Source organism: Styela clava, chromosome 9 (assembly GCF_964204865.1).
Source record: "Styela clava chromosome 9, kaStyClav1.hap1.2, whole genome shotgun sequence".
NCBI classification, from domain to species: Eukaryota; Metazoa; Chordata; class Ascidiacea; order Stolidobranchia; family Styelidae; genus Styela; species Styela clava.
The window spans coordinates 1,355,001-1,372,760 of record NC_135258.1 but is presented as its reverse complement, the minus strand read 5'-3'; the positions used below and the strand labels follow the sequence as shown (position 1 = coordinate 1,372,760).

Here is a 17,760-nt window from a genome sequence, read left to right as displayed (position 1 = left end):
ATAACCACTACACTACGCAAACGGATACGTCAGTTGGTCATATTCAACCAAAAAAATACTCCTGGGAGATTTAATGGGAAGATTGAGATAAAGCTTGTAGTAAAACATTACCCAAAAAAAATGTTTCAGCCCGGTTTCAAAGCGGGGACCTTTCGCGTGTTAAGTGAACATGATAACCACTACACTACGGAAACAGATACGTCGGTTGGTCATATTGAAACAAAAAATACTTCTGGGAGATTTAATGAAAAGATTGAGATAAAGCTTGTAGTAAAACATGAACCAAATTGACTGTTTCGGCCCGGTTTCGAACCGGGGACCTTTTGCGTATTAGGCGAACGTGATAACCACTACACTACGGAAACAGATACGTCGGTTGGTCATATTGAAACAAAAAATCCTTCTGGTAGATTTAATGAAAAGATTGAGATAAAGCTTGTAGTAAAACATGAACCAAATTGACTGTTTCCGCCCGGTATCCAGCCGGGGACCTTTCGCGTGTTAGGCGAACGTGATAAGCACTACACTACGGAAACAGATACGTCGGTTGGTCATATTGGAACAAAATATACTTCTGGGAGATTTAATGAAAAGATTGAGATAAAGCTTGTAGTAAAACATGAACCAAATTGACTGTTTCCGCCCGGTATCGACCCGGGGACATTTCGCGTGTTAGGCGAACGTGATAAGCACTACACTACGGAAACAGATATGTCGGTTGGTCATATTGAAACAAAATATACTTCTGGAATGTTTAATGAAAAGATTGAGATAAAGCTTGTAAGATAAAGCTTCAAATTAACTGTTTCCGCCTGTTTCGAACCAGGGACCTTTCGCGTGTTAGGCGAACGTGATAACCACTACACTACGCAAACGGATACGTCAGTTGGTCATATTGAAATAAAAAATACTCCTGGGAGATTTAATGAAAAGATTGAGATAAAGCTTGTAAGATAAAGCTTCAAATTAACTGTTTCGGCTCGGTTTCGAACCAGGGACCTTTCGCGTGTTAGGCAAACGCGATAACCACTACGCTACGGAAACGGATGCCTCAGTTAGTCATATTGAGATAAAAAATACTCTTGGGAGATTTAATGAAAAGTTTGAGATAAAGCTCGTAGAAAAACATTACCCAAAAAAAATGTTTCAGCCCGGTTTCAAAGCGGGGACCTTTCGCGTGTTAGGCGAACGTGATAACCACTACACTACGGAAATGGATACGTCGGTTGGTCATTTTGAAACAAAAAATACTCCTGGGAGATTTGATGAAAAGATTGAGATAAAGCTTGTAGTAAACATGAACTAAATGAACCGTTTCCGGCCGGTTTACTAAAAACACTCCTGGGAGATTTATTGAGAAGATTCAGAAAAAGCTTGTAGTAAACATGAATTAAATGAACCATTTCCGGTCGGTTTACTAAAAACACTCCTGGGAGATTTAATGAGAATATTCAGACAAAGCTTTTTAGTATTCATGAACCAAATTAACTGTTTCCGCCCGGTTTCGAACCGGGGACCTTTCGCGTGTTAGGCGAACGTGATAACCACTACACTACGGAAACAGATACGTCGGTTGGTCATATTGAAACAAAAAATACTTCTGGGGGATTTAATGAGAAGATTCAGACAAAGCTCGTAGTAAACATGATCCAATTTAACTGTTTCCGCCCGGTTTCGAACCGGTGACCTATCGCGTGTTAGGCGAACGTGATAACCACTACACTACGGAAACAGATACGTCGGTTGGTCATATTGAAACAAAAAATATTTCTGGGAGATTTAATGAAAAGATTGAGATAAAGCTTGTAGTAAAACCTGAACTAAAGTAACTGTTTCCGCCCGGTTTCGAACCGGGGACCTTCCGCTTGTTAGATTTGAGATTGAGATAAAGCTTGTAGTAAAACCTGAACTAAAGTAACTGCTTCCGCCCGGTTTCGAACCGGGGACCTTCCGCTTGTTAGGCAAACGTGATAACCACTACACTACAGAAACAGATATGTCGGTTGGTCATATTGAAATACGAAATTTAGGTACGAGATAAGTAGGTTGGTCATATTGAAACAAAAAATACTCCTGGGAGATTTAATGAAAAGATTGAGATAAAGCTTGTAGTAAAACATTACCCAAAAAAAATGTTTCAGCCCGGTTTCAAAGCGGGGACCTTTCGCGTGTTAGGTGAACGTGATAACCACTACACTACGGAAACAGATACGTCGGTTGGTCATATTGAAACAAAAAATACTTCTGGGAGATTTAATGAAAAGATTGAATTAAAGCTTGTAGTAAAACATGAACTAAAGTAGCTGTTTTCGCCCGGTTTCGAACCGGGGACCTTCCGCTTGTTAGGCGAACGTGATAACCACTACACTACGCAAACGGATAAGTCAGTTGGTCATATTGAAACAAAAAATACTCCTGGGAGATTTAATGAAAAGATTGAGATAAAGCTTGTAGTAAAACATTACCCAAAAAAAATGTTTCAGCCCGGTTTCAAAGCGGGGACCTTTCGCGTGTTAGGTGAACGTGATAACCACTACACTACGGAAACAGATTCGTCGGTTGGTCATATTGAAACAAAAAATACTTCTGGGAGATTTAATGAAAAGATTGAATTAAAGCTTGTCGTAAAACATGAACTAAAGTAGCTGTTTCCGCCCGGTTTCGAACCGGGGACCTTCCGCTTGTTAGGCGAACGTGATAACCACTACACTACAGAAACAGATATGTCGGTTGGTCATATTGAAATACGAAATTTAGGTACGAGATACGTCGGTTGAAATATTGAAACAAAAAACACTTCTGGGAGATTTAATGGAAAGATTGGGATAAAGCTTGTAGTAAAACACGAACTAAAGTAACTGTTTCCGCCCGGTTTCGAACCGGGGACCTTTCGCGTGTTAGGCGAGCGTGATAACCACTACACTACGGAAACAGATTCGTCGGTTGGTCATATTGAAACAAAAAATACTTCTGGGAGATTTAATGAAAAGATTGAGATAAAGCTTGTAGTAAAACATGAACCAAATTGACTGTTTCCGCCCGGTATCGAGCCGGGGACCTTTCGCGTATTAGGCGAACGTGATAACCACTACACTACGGAAACAGATACGTCGGTTGGTCATATTAAAACAAAAAATACTTCTGGGAGATTGAATGAAAAGATTGAGATAAAGCTTGTAGTAAAACATGAACCAAATTGACTGTTTCCGCCCGGTATCGAGCCGGGGACCTTTCGCGTGTTAGGCGAACGTGATAAGCACTACACTACGGAAACAGATACGTCGGTTGGTCATATTGAAACAAAATATACTTCTGGGAGATTTAATGAAAAGATTGAGATAAAGCTTGTAGTAAAACCTGAACTAAAGTAACTGTTTCCGCCCGGTTTCCAACCGTGGACCTTCCGCTTGTTAGGCGAACGTGATAACCACTACACTACAGAAACAGGTATGTCGGTTGGTCATATTGAAATACGAAATTTAGATACGAGATACGTCGGTTGGTCATATTGAAACAAAAAATACTTCTGGGAGATTTAATGAAAAGATTGAGATAAAGCTTGTAGTAAAACATGAACTAAACTAACTGTTTCCGCCCGGTTTCGAACCGGGGACCTTCCGCTTGTTAGGCGAACGTGATAACCACTACACTACAGAAACAGATATGTCGGTTGGTCATATTGAAATACGAAATTTAGGTACGAGATACGTCAGTTGGTCATAATGAAACAAAAAATACTTCTGGGAGATTTAATGGAAAGATTGAGATAAAGCTTGTAGTAAAACACGAACTAAAGCAACTGTTTCCGCCCGGTTTCGAACCGGGGACCTTTCGCGTCTTAGGCGAACGTGATAACCACTACACTACGGTAACAGATACGCCGGTTGGTCATATTGAAACAAAAAATACTTCTGGGAGATTTAATGAAAAGATTGAGATAAAGCTTGTAAGATAAAGCTTCAAATTAATTGTTTCCGCCCGGTTTCGAACCAGGGACCTTTCGCGTGTTAGGCGAACGTGATAAGCACTACACTACAGAAACAGATACGTCGGTTGGTCATATTGAAACAAAATATACTTCTGGGAGATTTAATGAAAAGATTGAGATAAAGCTTGTAGTAAAACATGAACCAAATTGACTGTTTCCGCCCGGTATCGAGCCGGGGACCTTTCGCGTGTTAGGCGAACGTGATAAGCACTACACTACAGAAACAGATACGTCGGTTGGTCATATTGAAACAAAATATACTTCTGGGAGATTTAATGAAAAGATTGAGATAAAGCTTGTAAGATAAAGCTTCAAATTAATAGTTTCCGCCCGGTTTCGAACCAGGGACCTTTCGCGTGTTAGGCGAACGTGATAACCACTACACTACGCAAACGGATACGTCAGTTGGTCATATTCAACCAAAAAAATACTCCTGGGAGATTTAATGGAAAGATTGAGATAAAGCTTGTAGTAAAACATTACCCAAAAAAAATGTTTCAGCCCGGTTTCAAAGCGGGGACCTTTTGCGTGTTAGGTGAACGTGATAACAACTACACTACGGAAACAGATACGTCGGTTGGTCATATTGAAACAAAAAATACTTCTGGGAGATTTAATGAAAAGATTGAGATAAAGCTTGTAGTAAAACATGAACCAAATTGACTGTTTCCGCCCGGTTTCGAACCGGGGACCTTTCGCGTATTAGGCGAACGTGATAACCACTACACTACGGAAACAGATACGTCGGTTGGTCATATTGAAACAAAAAATACTTCTGGTAGATTTAATGAAAAGATTGAGATAAAGCTTGTAAGATAAAGCTTCAAATTAACTGTTTCCGCCCGGTTTCGAACCAGGGACCTTTCGCGTGTTAGGCGAACGTGATAACCACTACACTACGCAAACGGATACATCAGTTGGTCATATTGAAATAAAAAATACTCCTGGGAGATTTAATGAAAAGATTGAGATAAAGCTTGTAAGATAAAGCTTCAAATTAACTGTTTCGGCCCGGTTTCGAACCAGGGACCTTTCGCGTGTTAGGCAAACGCGATAACCACTACGCTACGGAAACGGATGCGTCAGTTAGTCATATTGAGATAAAAAATACTCTTGGGAGATTTAATGAAAAGTTTGAGATAAAGCTTGTAGAAAACATTACCCAAAAAAAATGTTTCAGCCCAGTTTCAAAGCGGGGACCTTTCGCGTGTTAGGCGAACGTGATAACCACTACACTACGGAAACAGATACGTCGGTTGGTCATATTGAAACAAAAAATACTTCTGGGGGATTTAATGAGAAGATTCAGACAAAGCTTGTAGTAAACATGATCCAAATTAACTGTTTCCGCCCGGTTTCGAACCGGGGACCTTTCGCGTGTTTGTCGAACGTGATAACCACTACACTACGGAAACAGATACGTCGGTTGGTCATATTGAAACAAAAAATACTTCTGGGAGATTTAATGAAAAGATTGAGATAAAGCTTGTAGTAAAACCTGAACTAAAGTAACTGTTTCCGCCCGGTTTCGAACCGGGGACCTTCCGCTTGTTAGGCAAACGTGATAACCACTACACTACAGAAACAGATATGTCGGTTGGTCATATTGAAATACGAAATATAGGTACGAGATACGTCGGTTGGCCATATTGAAACAAAAAATACTTCTGGGAGATTTAATGAAAAGATTGAGATAAAGCTTGTAAGATAAAGCTTCAAATTAACTGTTTCCACCCGGTTTCGAACCAGGAACCTTTCGCGTGTTAGGCGAACGTGATAACCACTACACTACGCAAACGGACACGTCAGTTGGTCATATTGAAACAAAAAATACTCCTGGGAGATTTAATAAAAAGATTGAGATAAAGCTTGTAGTAAAACATTACCCAAAAAAAAATGTTTCAGCCCGGTTTCAAAGCGGGGACCTTTCGCGTGTTAGGCGAACGTGATAACCACTACACTACGCAAACGGATACGTCAGTTGGTCATATTCAACCAAAAAAATACTCCTGGGAGATTTAATGGGAAGATTGAGATAAAGCTTGTAGTAAAACATTACCCAAAAAAAATGATTCAGCCCGGTTTCAAAGCGGGGACCTTTCGCGTGTTAGGTGAACATGATAACCACTACACTACGGAAACAGATACGTCGGTTGGTCATATTGAAACAAAAAATACTTCTGGGAGATTTAATGAAAAGATTGAGATAAAGCTTGTAGTAAAACATGAACCAAATTGACTGTTTCGGCCCGGTTTCGAACCGGGGACCTTTTGAGTATTAGGCGAACGTGATAACCACTACACTACGGAAACAGATACGTCGGTTGGTCATATTGAAACAAAAAATACTTCTGGTAGATTTAATGAAAAGATTGAGATAAAGCTTGTAGTAAAACATGAACCAAATTGACTGTTTCCGCCCGGTATCCAGCCGGGGACCTTTCGCGTGTTAGGCGAACGTGATAAGCACTACACTACGGAAACAGATACGTCGGTTGGTCATATTGGAACAAAATATACTTCTGGGAGATTTAATGAAAAGATTGAGATAAAGCTTGTAGTAAAACATGAACCAAATTGACTGTTTCCGCCCGGTATCGACCCGGGGACATTTCGCGTGTTAGGCGAACGTGATAAGCACTATACTACGGAAACAGATATGTCGGTTGGTCATATTGAAACAAAATATACTTCTGGAATGTTTAATGAAAAGATTGAGATAAAGCTTGTAAGATAAAGCTTCAAATTAACTGTTTCCGCCTGTTTCGAACCAGGGACCTTTCGCGTGTTAGGCGAACGTGATAACCACTACACTACGCAAACGGATACGTCAGTTGGTCATATTGAAATAAAAAATACTCCTGGGAGATTTAATGAAAAGATTGAGATAAAGCTTGTAAGATAAAGCTTCAAATTAACTGTTTCGGCTCGGTTTCGAACCAGGGACCTTTCGCGTGTTAGGCAAACGCGATAACCACTACGCTACGGAAACGGATGCCTCAGTTAGTCATATTGAGATAAAAAATACTCTTGGGAGATTTAATGAAAAGTTTGAGTTAAAGCTCGTAGAAAAACATTACCCAAAAAAAATGTTTCAGCCCGGTTTCAAAGCGGGGACCTTTCGCGTGTTAGGCGAACGTGATAACCACTACACTACGGAAATGGATACGTCGGTTGGTCATTTTGAAACAAAAAATACTCCTGGGAGATTTGATGAAAAGATTGAGATAAAGCTTGTAGTAAACATGAACTAAATGAACCGTTTCCGGCCGGTTTACTAAAAACACTCCTAGGAGATTTATTGAGAAGATTCAGAAAAAGCTTGTAGTAAACATGAATTAAATGAACCGTTTCCGGTCGGTTTACTAAAAACACTCCTGGGAGATTTAATGAGAATATTCAGACAAAGCTTGTTAGTATTCATAAACCAAATTAACTGTTTCCGCCCGGTTTCGAACCGGGGACCTTTCGCGTGTTAGGCGAACGTGATAACCACTACACTACGGAAACAGATACGTCGGTTGGTCATATTGAAACAAAAAATACTTCTGGGGGATTTAATGAGAAGATTCAGACAAAGCTTGTAGTAAACATGATCCAATTTAACTGTTTCCGGCCGGTTTCGAACCGGTGACCTTTCGCGTGTTAGGCGAACGTGATAACCACTACACTACGGAAACAGATACGTCGGTTGGTCATATTGAAACAAAAAATATTTCTGGGAGATTTAATGAAAAGATTGAGATAAAGCTTGTAGTAAAACCTGAACTAAAGTAACTGTTTCCGCCCGGTTTCGAACCGGGGACCTTCCGCTTGTTAGATTTGAGATTGAGATAAAGCTTGTAGTAAAACCTGAACTAAAGTAACTGCTTCCGCCCGGTTTCGAACCGGGGACCTTCCGCTTGTTAGGCAAACGTGATAACCACTACACTACAGAAACAGATATGTCGGTTGGTCATATTGAAATACGAAATTTAGGTACGAGATAAGTAGGTTGGTCATATTGAAACAAAAAATACTCCTGGGAGATTTAATGAAAAGATTGAGATAAAGCTTGTAGTAAAACATTACCCAAAAAAAATGTTTCAGCCCGGTTTCAAAGCGGGGACCTTTCGCGTGTTAGGTGAACGTGATAACCACTACACTACGGAAACAGATACGTCGGTTGGTCATATTGAAACAAAAAATACTTCTGGGAGATTTAATGAAAAGATTGAATTAAAGCTTGTAGTAAAACATGAACTAAAGTAGCTGTTTTCGCCCGGTTTCGAACCGGGGACCTTCCGCTTGTTAGGCGAACGTGATAACCACTACACTACGCAAACGGATACGTCAGTTGGTCATATTGAAACAAAAAATACTCCTGGGAGATTTAATGAAAAGATTGAGATAAAGCTTGTAGTAAAACATTACCCAAAAAAAATGTTTCAGCCCGGTTTCAAAGCGGGGACCTTTCGCGTGTTAGGTGAACGTGATAACCACTACACTACGGAAACAGATTCGTCGGTTGGTCATATTGAAACAAAAAATACTTCTGGGAGATTTAATGAAAAGATTGAATTAAAGCTTGTCGTAAAACATGAACTAAAGTAGCTGTTTCCGCCCGGTTTCGAACCGGGGACCTTCCGCTTGTTAGGCGAACGTGATAACCACTACACTACAGAAACAGATATGTCGGTTGGTCATATTGAAATACGAAATTTAGGTACGAGATACGTCGGTTGAAATATTGAAACAAAAAACACTTCTGGGAGATTTAATGGAAAGATTGGGATAAAGCTTGTAGTAAAACACGAACTAAAGTAACTGTTTCCGCCCGGTTTCGAACCGGGGACCTTTCGCGTGTTAGGCGAGCGTGATAACCACTACACTACGGAAACAGATTCGTCGGTTGGTCATATTGAAACAAAAAATACTTCTGGGAGATTTAATGAAAAGATTGAGATAAAGCTTGTAGTAAAACATGAACCAAATTGACTGTTTCCGCCCGGTATCGAGCCGGGGACCTTTCGCGTATTAGGCGAACGTGATAACCACTACACTACGGAAACAGATACGTCGGTTGGTCATATTAAAACAAAAAATACTTCTGGGAGATTGAATGAAAAGTTTGAGATAAAGCTTGTAGTAAAACATGAACCAAATTGACTGTTTCCGCCCGGTATCGAGCCGGGGACCTTTCGCGTGTTAGGCGAACGTGATAAGCACTACACTACGGAAACAGATACGTCGGTTGGTCATATTGAAACAAAATATACTTCTGGGAGATTTAATGAAAAGATTGAGATAAAGCTTGTAGTAAAACCTGAACTAAAGTAACTGTTTCCGCCCGGTTTCCAACCGTGGACCTTCCGCTTGTTAGGCGAACGTGATAACCACTACACTACAGAAACAGATATGTCGGTTGGTCATATTGAAATACGAAATTTAGGTACGAGATACGTCGGTTGGTCATATTGAAACAAAAAATACTTCTGGGAGATTTAATGAAAAGATTGAGATAAAGCTTGTAGTAAAACATGAACTAAACTAACTGTTTCCGCCCGGTTTCGAACCGGGGACCTTCCGCTTGTTAGGCGAACGTGATAACCACTACACTACAGAAACAGATATGTCGGTTGGTCATATTGAAATACGAAATTTAGGTACGAGATACGTCAGTTGGTCATAATGAAACAAAAAATACTTCTGGGAGATTTAATGGAAAGATTGAGATAAAGCTTGTAGTAAAACACGAACTAAAGCAACTGTTTTCGCCCGGTTTCGAACCGGGGACCTTTCGCGTGTTAGGCGAACGTGATAACCACTACACTACGGTAACAGATACGCCGGTTGGTCATATTGAAACAAAAAATACTTCTGGGAGATTTAATGAAAAGATTGAGATAAAGCTTGTAAGATAAAGCTTCAAATTAATTGTTTCCGCCCGGTTTCGAACCAGGGACCTTTCGCGTGTTAGGCGAACGTGATAAGCACTACACTACAGAAACAGATACGTCGGTTGGTCATATTGAAACAAAATATACTTCTGGGAGATTTAATGAAAAGATTGAGATAAAGCTTGTAGTAAAACATGAACCAAATTGACTGTTTCCGCCCGGTATCGAGCCGGGGACCTTTCGCGTGTTAGGCGAACGTGATAAGCACTACACTACAGAAACAGATACGTCGGTTGGTCATATTGAAACAAAATATACTTCTGGGAGATTTAATGAAAAGATTGAGATAAAGCTTGTAAGATAAAGCTTCAAATTAATAGTTTCCGCCCGGTTTCGAACCAGGGACCTTTCGCGTGTTAGGCGAACGTGATAACCACTACACTACGCAAACAGATACGTCAGTTGGTCATATTCAACCAAAAAAATACTCCTGGGAGATTTAATGGAAAGATTGAGATAAAGCTTGTAGTAAAACATTACCCAAAAAAAATGTTTCAGCCCGGTTTCAAAGCGGGGACCTTTTGCGTGTTAGGTGAACGTGATAACAACTACACTACGGAAACAGATACGTCGGTTGGTCATATTGAAACAAAAAATACTTCTGGGAGATTTAATGAAAAGATTGAGATAAAGCTTGTAGTAAAACATGAACCAAATTGACTGTTTCCGCCCGGTTTCGAACCGGGGACCTTTCGCGTATTAGGCGAACGTGATAACCACTACACTACGGAAACAGATACGTCGGTTGGTCATATTGAAACAAAAAATACTTCTGGTAGATTTAATGAAAAGATTGAGATAAAGCTTGTAAGATAAAGCTTCAAATTAACTGTTTCCGCCCGGTTTCGAACCAGGGACCTTTCGCGTGTTAAGCGAACGTGATAACCACTACACTACGCAAACGGATACGTCAGTTGGTCATATTGAAATAAAAAATACTCCTGGGAGATTTAATGAAAAGATTGAGATAAAGCTTGTAAGATAAAGCTTCAAATTAACTGTTTCGGCCCGGTTTCGAACCAGGGACCTTTCGCGTGTTAGGCAAACGCGATAACCACTACGCTACGGAAACGGATGCGTCAGTTAGTCATATTGAGATAAAAAATACTCTTGGGAGATTTAATGAAAAGTTTGAGATAAAGCTTGTAGAAAACATTACCCAAAAAAAATGTTTCAGCCCAGTTTCAAAGCGGGGACCTTTCGCGTGTTAGGCGAACGTGATAACCACTACACTACGGAAACAGATACGTCGGTTGGTCATATTGAAACAAAAAATACTTCTGGGGGAATTAATGAGAAGATTCAGACAAAGCTTGTAGTAAACATGATCCAAATTAACTGTTTCCGCCCGGTTTGGAACCGGGGACCTTTCGCGTGTTTGGCGAACGTGATAACCACTACACTACGGAAACAGATACGTCGGTTGGTCATATTGAAACAAAAAATACTTCTGGGAGATTTAATGAAAAGATTGAGATAAAGCTTGTAGTAAAACCTGAACTAAAGTAACTGCTTCCGCCCGGTTTCAAACCGGGGACCTTCCGCTTGTTAGGCAAACGTGATAACCACTACACTACAGAAACAGATATGTCGGTTGGTCATATTGAAATACGAAATTTAGGTACGAGATAAGTAGGTTGGTCATATTGAAACAAAAAATACTCCTGGGAGATTTAATGAAAAGATTGAGATAAAGCTTGTAGTAAAACATTACCCAAAAAAAATGTTTCAGCCCGGTTTCAAAGCGGGGACCTTTCGCGTGTTAGGTGAACGTGATAACCACTACACTACGGAATCAGATACGTCGGTTGGTCATATTGAAACAAAAAATACTTCTGGGAGATTTAATGAAAAGATTGAATTAAAGCTTGTAGTAAAACATGAACTAAAGTAGCTGTTTTCGCCCGGTTTCGAACCGGGGACCTTCCGCTTGTTAGGCGAACGTGATAACCACTACACTACGCAAACGGATACGTCAGTTGGTCATATTAAAACAAAAAATACTCCTGGGAGATTTAATGAAAAGATTGAGATAAAGCTTGTAGTAAAACATTACCCCAAAAAAATGTTTCAGCCCGGTTTCAAAGCGGGGACCTTTTGCGTGTTAGGTGAACGTGATAACCACTACACTACGGAAACAGATTCGTCGGTTGGTCATATTGAAACAAAAAATACTTCTGGGAGATTTAATGAAAAGATTGAATTAAAGCTTGTCGTAAAACATGAACTAAAGTAGCTGTTTCCGCCCGGTTTCGAACCGGGGACCTTCCGCTTGTTAGGCGACCGTGATAACCACTACACTACAGAAACAGATATGTCGGTTGGTCATATTGAAATACGAAATTTAGGTACGAGATACGTCGGTTGAAATATTGAAACAAAAAACACTTCTGGGAGATTTAATGGAAAGATTGGGATAAAGCTTGTAGTAAAACACGAACTAAAGTAACTGTTTCCGCCCGGTTTCGAACCGGGGACCTTTCGCGTGTTAGGCGAGCGTGATAACCACTACACTACGGAAACAGATTCGTCGGTTGGTCATATTGAAACAAAAAATACTTCTGGGAGATTTAATGAAAAGATTGAGATAAAGCTTGTAGTAAAACATGAACCAAATTGACTGTTTCCGCCCGGTATCGAGCCGGGGACCTTTCGCGTATTAGGCGAACGTGACAACCACTACACTACGGAAACAGATACGTCGGTTGGTCATATTAAAACAAAAAATACTTCTGGGAGATTGAATGAAAAGATTGAGATAAAGCTTGTAGTAAAACATGAACCAAATTGACTGTTTCCGCCCGGTATCGAGCCGGGGACCTTTCGCGTGTTAGGCGAACGTGATAAGCACTACACTACGGAAACAGATACGTCGGTTGGTCATATTGAAACAAAATATACTTCTGGGAGATTTAATGAAAAGATTGAGATAAAGCTTGTAAGATACAGCTTCAAATTAATTGTTTCCGCCCGGTTTCGAACCAGGGACCTTTCGCGTGTTAGGCGAACGTGATAAGCACTACACTACAGAAACAGATACGTCGGTTGGTCATATTGAAACAAAATATACTTCTGGGAGATTTAATGAAAAGATTGAGATAAAGCTTGTAGTAAAACATGAACCAAATTGACTGTTTCCGCCCGGTATCGAGCCGGGGACCTTTCGCGTGTTAGGCGAACGTGATAAGCACTACACTACAGAAACAGATACGTCGGTTGGTCATATTGAAACAAAATATACTTCTGGGAGATTTAATGAAAAGATTGAGATAAAGCTTGTAAGATAAAGCTTCAAATTAATAGTTTCCGCCCGGTTTCGAACCAGGGACCTTTCGCGTGTTAGGCGAACGTGATAACCACTACACTACGCAAACGGATACGTCAGTTGGTCATATTCAACCAAAAAAATACTCCTGGGAGATTTAATGGAAAGATTGAGATAAAGCTTGTAGTAAAACATTACCCAAAAAAAATGTTTCAGCCCGGTTTCAAAGCGGGGACCTTTTGCGTGTTAGGTGAACGTGATAACAACTACACTACGGAAACAGATAAGTCGGTTGGTCATATTGAAACAAAAAATACTTCTGGGAGATTTAATGAAAAGATTGAGATAAAGCTTGTAGTAAAACATGAACCAAATTGACTGTTTCCGCCCGGTTTCGAACCGGGGACCTTTCGCGTATTAGGCGAACGTGATAACCACTACACTACGGAAACAGATACGTCGGTTGGTCATATTGAAACAAAAAATACTTCTGGTAGATTTAATGAAAAGATTGAGATAAAGCTTGTAAGATAAAGCTTCAAATTAACTGTTTCCGCCCGGTTTCGAACCAGGGACCTTTCGCGTGTTAGGCGAACGTGATAACCACTACACTACGCAAACGGATACGTCAGTTGGTCATATTGAAATAAAAAATACTCCTGGGAGATTTAATGAAAAGATTGAGATAAAGCTTGTAAGATAAAGCTTCAAATTAACTGTTTCGGCCCGGTTTCGAACCAGGGACCTTTCGCGTGTTAGGCAAACGCGATAACCACTACGCTACGGAAACGGATGCGTCAGTTAGTCATATTGAGATAAAAAATACTCTTGGGAGATTTAATGAAAATTTTGAGATAAAGCTTGTAGAAAACATTACCCAAAAAAAATGTTTCAGCCCAGTTTCAAAGCGGGGACCTTTCGCGTGTTAGGCGAACGTGATAACCACTACACTACGGAAACAGATACGTCGGTTGGTCATATTGAAACAAAAAATACTTCTGGGGGATTTAATGAGAAGATTCAGACAAAGCTTGTAGTAAACATGATCCAAATTAACTGTTACCGCCCGGTTTCGAACCGGGGACCTTTCGCGTGTTTGGCGAACGTGATAACCACTACACTACGGAAACAGATACGTCGGTTGGTCATATTGAAACAAAAAATACTTCTGGGAGATTTAATGAAAAGATTGAGATAAAGCTTGTAGTAAAACCTGAACTAAAGTAACTGTTTCCGCCCGGTTTTGAACCGGGGACCTTCCGCTTGTTAGGCAAACGTGATAACCACTACACTACAGAAACAGATATGTCGGTTGGTCATATTGAAATACGAAATATAGGTACGAGATACGTCGGTTGGCCATATTGAAACAAAAAATACTTCTGGGAGATTTAATGAAAAGATTGAGATAAAGCTTGTAGTAAAACATGAACCAAAGTAACTGTTTCCGCCCGGTTTCGAAACGGGGACCTTCCGCTTGTTAGGCGAACGTGATAACCACTACACTACAGAAACAGATATGTCGGTTGGTCGTATTGAAATACGAAATTTAGGTACGAGATACGTCGGTTGGTCATATTGAAACAAAAAATACTTCTGGGAGATTTAATGAAAAGATTGAGATAAAGCTTGTAGTAAAACATGAACTAAAGTAACTGTTTCCGCCCGGTTTCGAACCGGGGACCTTCCGCTTGTTAGGCGAACGTGATAACCACTACACTACAGAAACAGATATGTCGGTTGGTCGTATTGAAATACGAAATTTAGGTACGAGATACGTCGGTTGGTCATATTGAAACAAAAAATACTTCTGGGAGATTTAATGGAAAGATTGAGATAAAGCTTGTAGTAGTAAAACATGAACCAAATAGACTGTTTTGGCCCGGTTTCGAACCAGGGACCTTTCGCGTGTTAGGCAAACGCGATAACCACTACACTACGGAAATGGATGCGTCAGTTAGTCATAATGAGATAAAAAATACTCTTGGGAGATTTAATGAAAAGATTGAGATAAAGCTTGTAGAAAAACATTACCCAAAAAAAATGTTTCAGCCCGGTTTCAAAGCGGGGACCTTTCGCGTGTTAGGCGAACGTGATAACCACTACACTACGGAAATGGATACGTCGGTTGGTCATTTTGAAACAAAAAATACTCCTGGGAGATTTGATGAAAAGATTGAGATAAAGCTTGTAGTAAACATGAACTAAATGAACCGTTTCCGGCCGGTTTACTAAAAACACTCCTGGGAGATTTAATGAGAAGATTCAGAAAAAGCTTGTAGTAAACATGAATTAAACGAACCGTTTCCGGTCGGTTTACTAAAAACACTCCTGGGAGATTTAATGAGAAGATTCAGACAAAGCTTGTTAGTATTCATGAACCAAATTAACTGTTTCCGCCCGGTTTCGAAACGGGGACCTTTCGCGTGTTAGGCGAACGTGATAACCACTACACTACGGAAACAGATACGTCGGTTGGTCATATTGAAACAAAAAATACTTCTGGGAGATTTAATGAAAAGATTGAGATAAAGCTTGTAGTAAAACCTGAACTAAAGTAACTGTTTCCGCCCGGTTTCGAACCGGGGACCTTCCGCTTGTTAGGCAAACGTGATAACCACTACACTACAGAAACAGATATGTCGGTTGGTCATATTGAAACACGAAATTTAGGTACGAGATAAGTCGGTTGGTCATATTGAAACAAAAAATACTTCTGGGAGATTTAATGAAAAGATTGAGATAAAGCTTGTAGTAAAAAACATGAACCAAAGTAACTGTTTCCGCCCGGTTTCGAAACGGGGACCTTCCGCTTGTTAGGCGAACGTGATAACCACTACACTACAGAAACAGATATGTCGGTTGGTCGTATTGAAATACGAAATTTAGGTACGAGATACGTCGGTTGGTCATATTGAAACAAAAAATACTTTTGGGAGATTTAATGAAAAGATTGAGATAAAGCTTGTAGTAAAACATGAACTAAAGTAACTGTTTCCGCCCGGTTTCGAACCGTGGACCTTCCGCTTGTTAGGCGAACGTGATAACTACTACACTACAGAAACAGATATGTCGGTTGGTCGTATTGAAATACGAAATTTAGGTACGAGATACGTCGATTGGTCATATTGAAACAAAAAATACTTCTGGGAGATTTAATGGAAAGATTGAGATAAAGCTTGTAGTAAAACATGAACCAAATTGACTGTTTCCGCCCGGTTTCGAACCGGGGACTTTTCGCGTGTTAGGCGAACGTGATAACCACTACACTACGGAAACAGATACGTCGGTTGGTCATATTGAAACAAAAAATACTTCTGGGAGATTTAATGAAAAGATTGAGATAAAGCTTGTAGTAAGTAAAACATGAACCAAATTGACTGTTTCCGCCCGGTGTCGAGCCGGGCACCTTTCGCGTGTTAGGCGAACGTGATAAGCACTACACTACGGAAACAGATACGTCGGTTGGTCATATTGAAACAAAAAATACTTCTGGGAGATTTAATAGAAAGATTGAGATAAAGCTTGTAGTAAAACATGAACCAAATTGACTGTTTCCGCCCGGTTTCGAACCGGGGACCTTTCGCGTGTTAGGCGAACGTGATAAGCACTACACTACGGAAACAGATACGTCGGTTGCTCATATTGAAACAAAATATACTTTTGGAAGATTTAATGAAAAGATTGAAATAAAGCTTGTAGTAAAACATGAACCAAATTGACTGTTTCCGCCCGGTATCGAGCCGGGAACCTTTCGCGTGTTAGGCGAACGTGATAAGCACTACACTACGGAAACAGATACGTCGGTTGGTCATATTGAAACAAAATATACTTCTGGGAGATTTAATGAAAAGATTGAGATAAAGCTTGTAAGATAAAGCTTCAAATTAACTGTTTCCACCCGGTTTCGAACCAGGAACCTTTCGCGTGTTAGGCGAACGTGATAACCACTACACTACGCAAACGGACACGTCAGTTGGTCATATTGAAACAAAAAATACTCCTGGGAGATTTAATAAAAAGATTGAGATAAAGCTTGTAGTAAAACATTACCCAAAAAAAAATGTTTCAGCCCGGTTTCAAAGCGGGGACCTTTCGCGTGTTAGGTGAACGTGATAACCACTACACTACGAAAACAGATACGTCGGTTGGTCATATTGAAACAAAAAATACTTCTGGGGGATTTAATGAGAAGATTCAGACAAAGCTTGTAGTAAACATGATCCAAATTAACTGATTCCGCCCGGTTTCGAACCAGGGACGTGGACCAGGTGAACGTGATAACCACTACACTACGGAAACAGATAAGTCGGTTGGTCATATTGAAACAAAAAATACTTCTGGGAGATATAATGAAAAGATTGAGATAAAGCTTGTAGTAAAACATGAACTAAAGTAACTGTTTCCGCCCGGTTTCGAACGGAGGACCTTCCGCTTGTTAGGCGAACGTGATAACCACTACACTACAGAAACAGATACGTCGGATGGTCATATTAAAATACGAAATTTAGGTACGAGATACGTCGGTTGGTCATATTGAAACAAAAAATACTTCTGGGAGATTTAAT

General features: G+C 40.1%; 13 non-coding genes across 13 annotated transcripts; all 13 read right to left on the bottom strand.

Moving 5' to 3' along the window:
* Positions 1–1,489: 1,489 nt before the first annotated feature.
* Trnav-aac (transfer RNA valine (anticodon AAC)) lies at positions 1,490–1,562 on the bottom strand. The gene has a single exon. It is a non-coding gene; the product is annotated as a tRNA-Val (tRNA).
* A 1,084-nt stretch (positions 1,563–2,646) lies between these two features.
* Trnav-aac (transfer RNA valine (anticodon AAC)) lies at positions 2,647–2,719 on the bottom strand. The gene has a single exon. It is a non-coding gene; the product is annotated as a tRNA-Val (tRNA).
* A 311-nt stretch (positions 2,720–3,030) lies between these two features.
* On the bottom strand, positions 3,031–3,103 carry Trnai-aau (transfer RNA isoleucine (anticodon AAU)). Its single transcript has one exon. It is a non-coding gene; the product is annotated as a tRNA-Ile (tRNA).
* A 483-nt stretch (positions 3,104–3,586) lies between these two features.
* Trnav-aac (transfer RNA valine (anticodon AAC)) lies at positions 3,587–3,659 on the bottom strand. Its single transcript has one exon. It is a non-coding gene; the product is annotated as a tRNA-Val (tRNA).
* A 141-nt stretch (positions 3,660–3,800) lies between these two features.
* On the bottom strand, positions 3,801–3,873 carry Trnal-aag (transfer RNA leucine (anticodon AAG)). Its single transcript has one exon. It is a non-coding gene; the product is annotated as a tRNA-Leu (tRNA).
* Positions 3,874–4,652: 779 nt separating this feature from the next.
* Trnai-aau (transfer RNA isoleucine (anticodon AAU)) lies at positions 4,653–4,725 on the bottom strand. Its single transcript has one exon. It is a non-coding gene; the product is annotated as a tRNA-Ile (tRNA).
* A 2,700-nt stretch (positions 4,726–7,425) lies between these two features.
* On the bottom strand, positions 7,426–7,498 carry Trnav-aac (transfer RNA valine (anticodon AAC)). Its single transcript has one exon. It is a non-coding gene; the product is annotated as a tRNA-Val (tRNA).
* A 1,084-nt stretch (positions 7,499–8,582) lies between these two features.
* Trnav-aac (transfer RNA valine (anticodon AAC)) lies at positions 8,583–8,655 on the bottom strand. Its single transcript has one exon. It is a non-coding gene; the product is annotated as a tRNA-Val (tRNA).
* Positions 8,656–8,966: 311 nt separating this feature from the next.
* On the bottom strand, positions 8,967–9,039 carry Trnai-aau (transfer RNA isoleucine (anticodon AAU)). The gene has a single exon. It is a non-coding gene; the product is annotated as a tRNA-Ile (tRNA).
* Positions 9,040–9,522: 483 nt separating this feature from the next.
* On the bottom strand, positions 9,523–9,595 carry Trnav-aac (transfer RNA valine (anticodon AAC)). Its single transcript has one exon. It is a non-coding gene; the product is annotated as a tRNA-Val (tRNA).
* A 993-nt stretch (positions 9,596–10,588) lies between these two features.
* Trnai-aau (transfer RNA isoleucine (anticodon AAU)) lies at positions 10,589–10,661 on the bottom strand. Its single transcript has one exon. It is a non-coding gene; the product is annotated as a tRNA-Ile (tRNA).
* Positions 10,662–13,571: 2,910 nt separating this feature from the next.
* Positions 13,572–13,644, bottom strand: Trnai-aau (transfer RNA isoleucine (anticodon AAU)). Its single transcript has one exon. It is a non-coding gene; the product is annotated as a tRNA-Ile (tRNA).
* A 1,204-nt stretch (positions 13,645–14,848) lies between these two features.
* On the bottom strand, positions 14,849–14,921 carry Trnav-aac (transfer RNA valine (anticodon AAC)). Its single transcript has one exon. It is a non-coding gene; the product is annotated as a tRNA-Val (tRNA).
* Between the last annotated feature and the right edge of the window lie 2,839 nt (positions 14,922–17,760).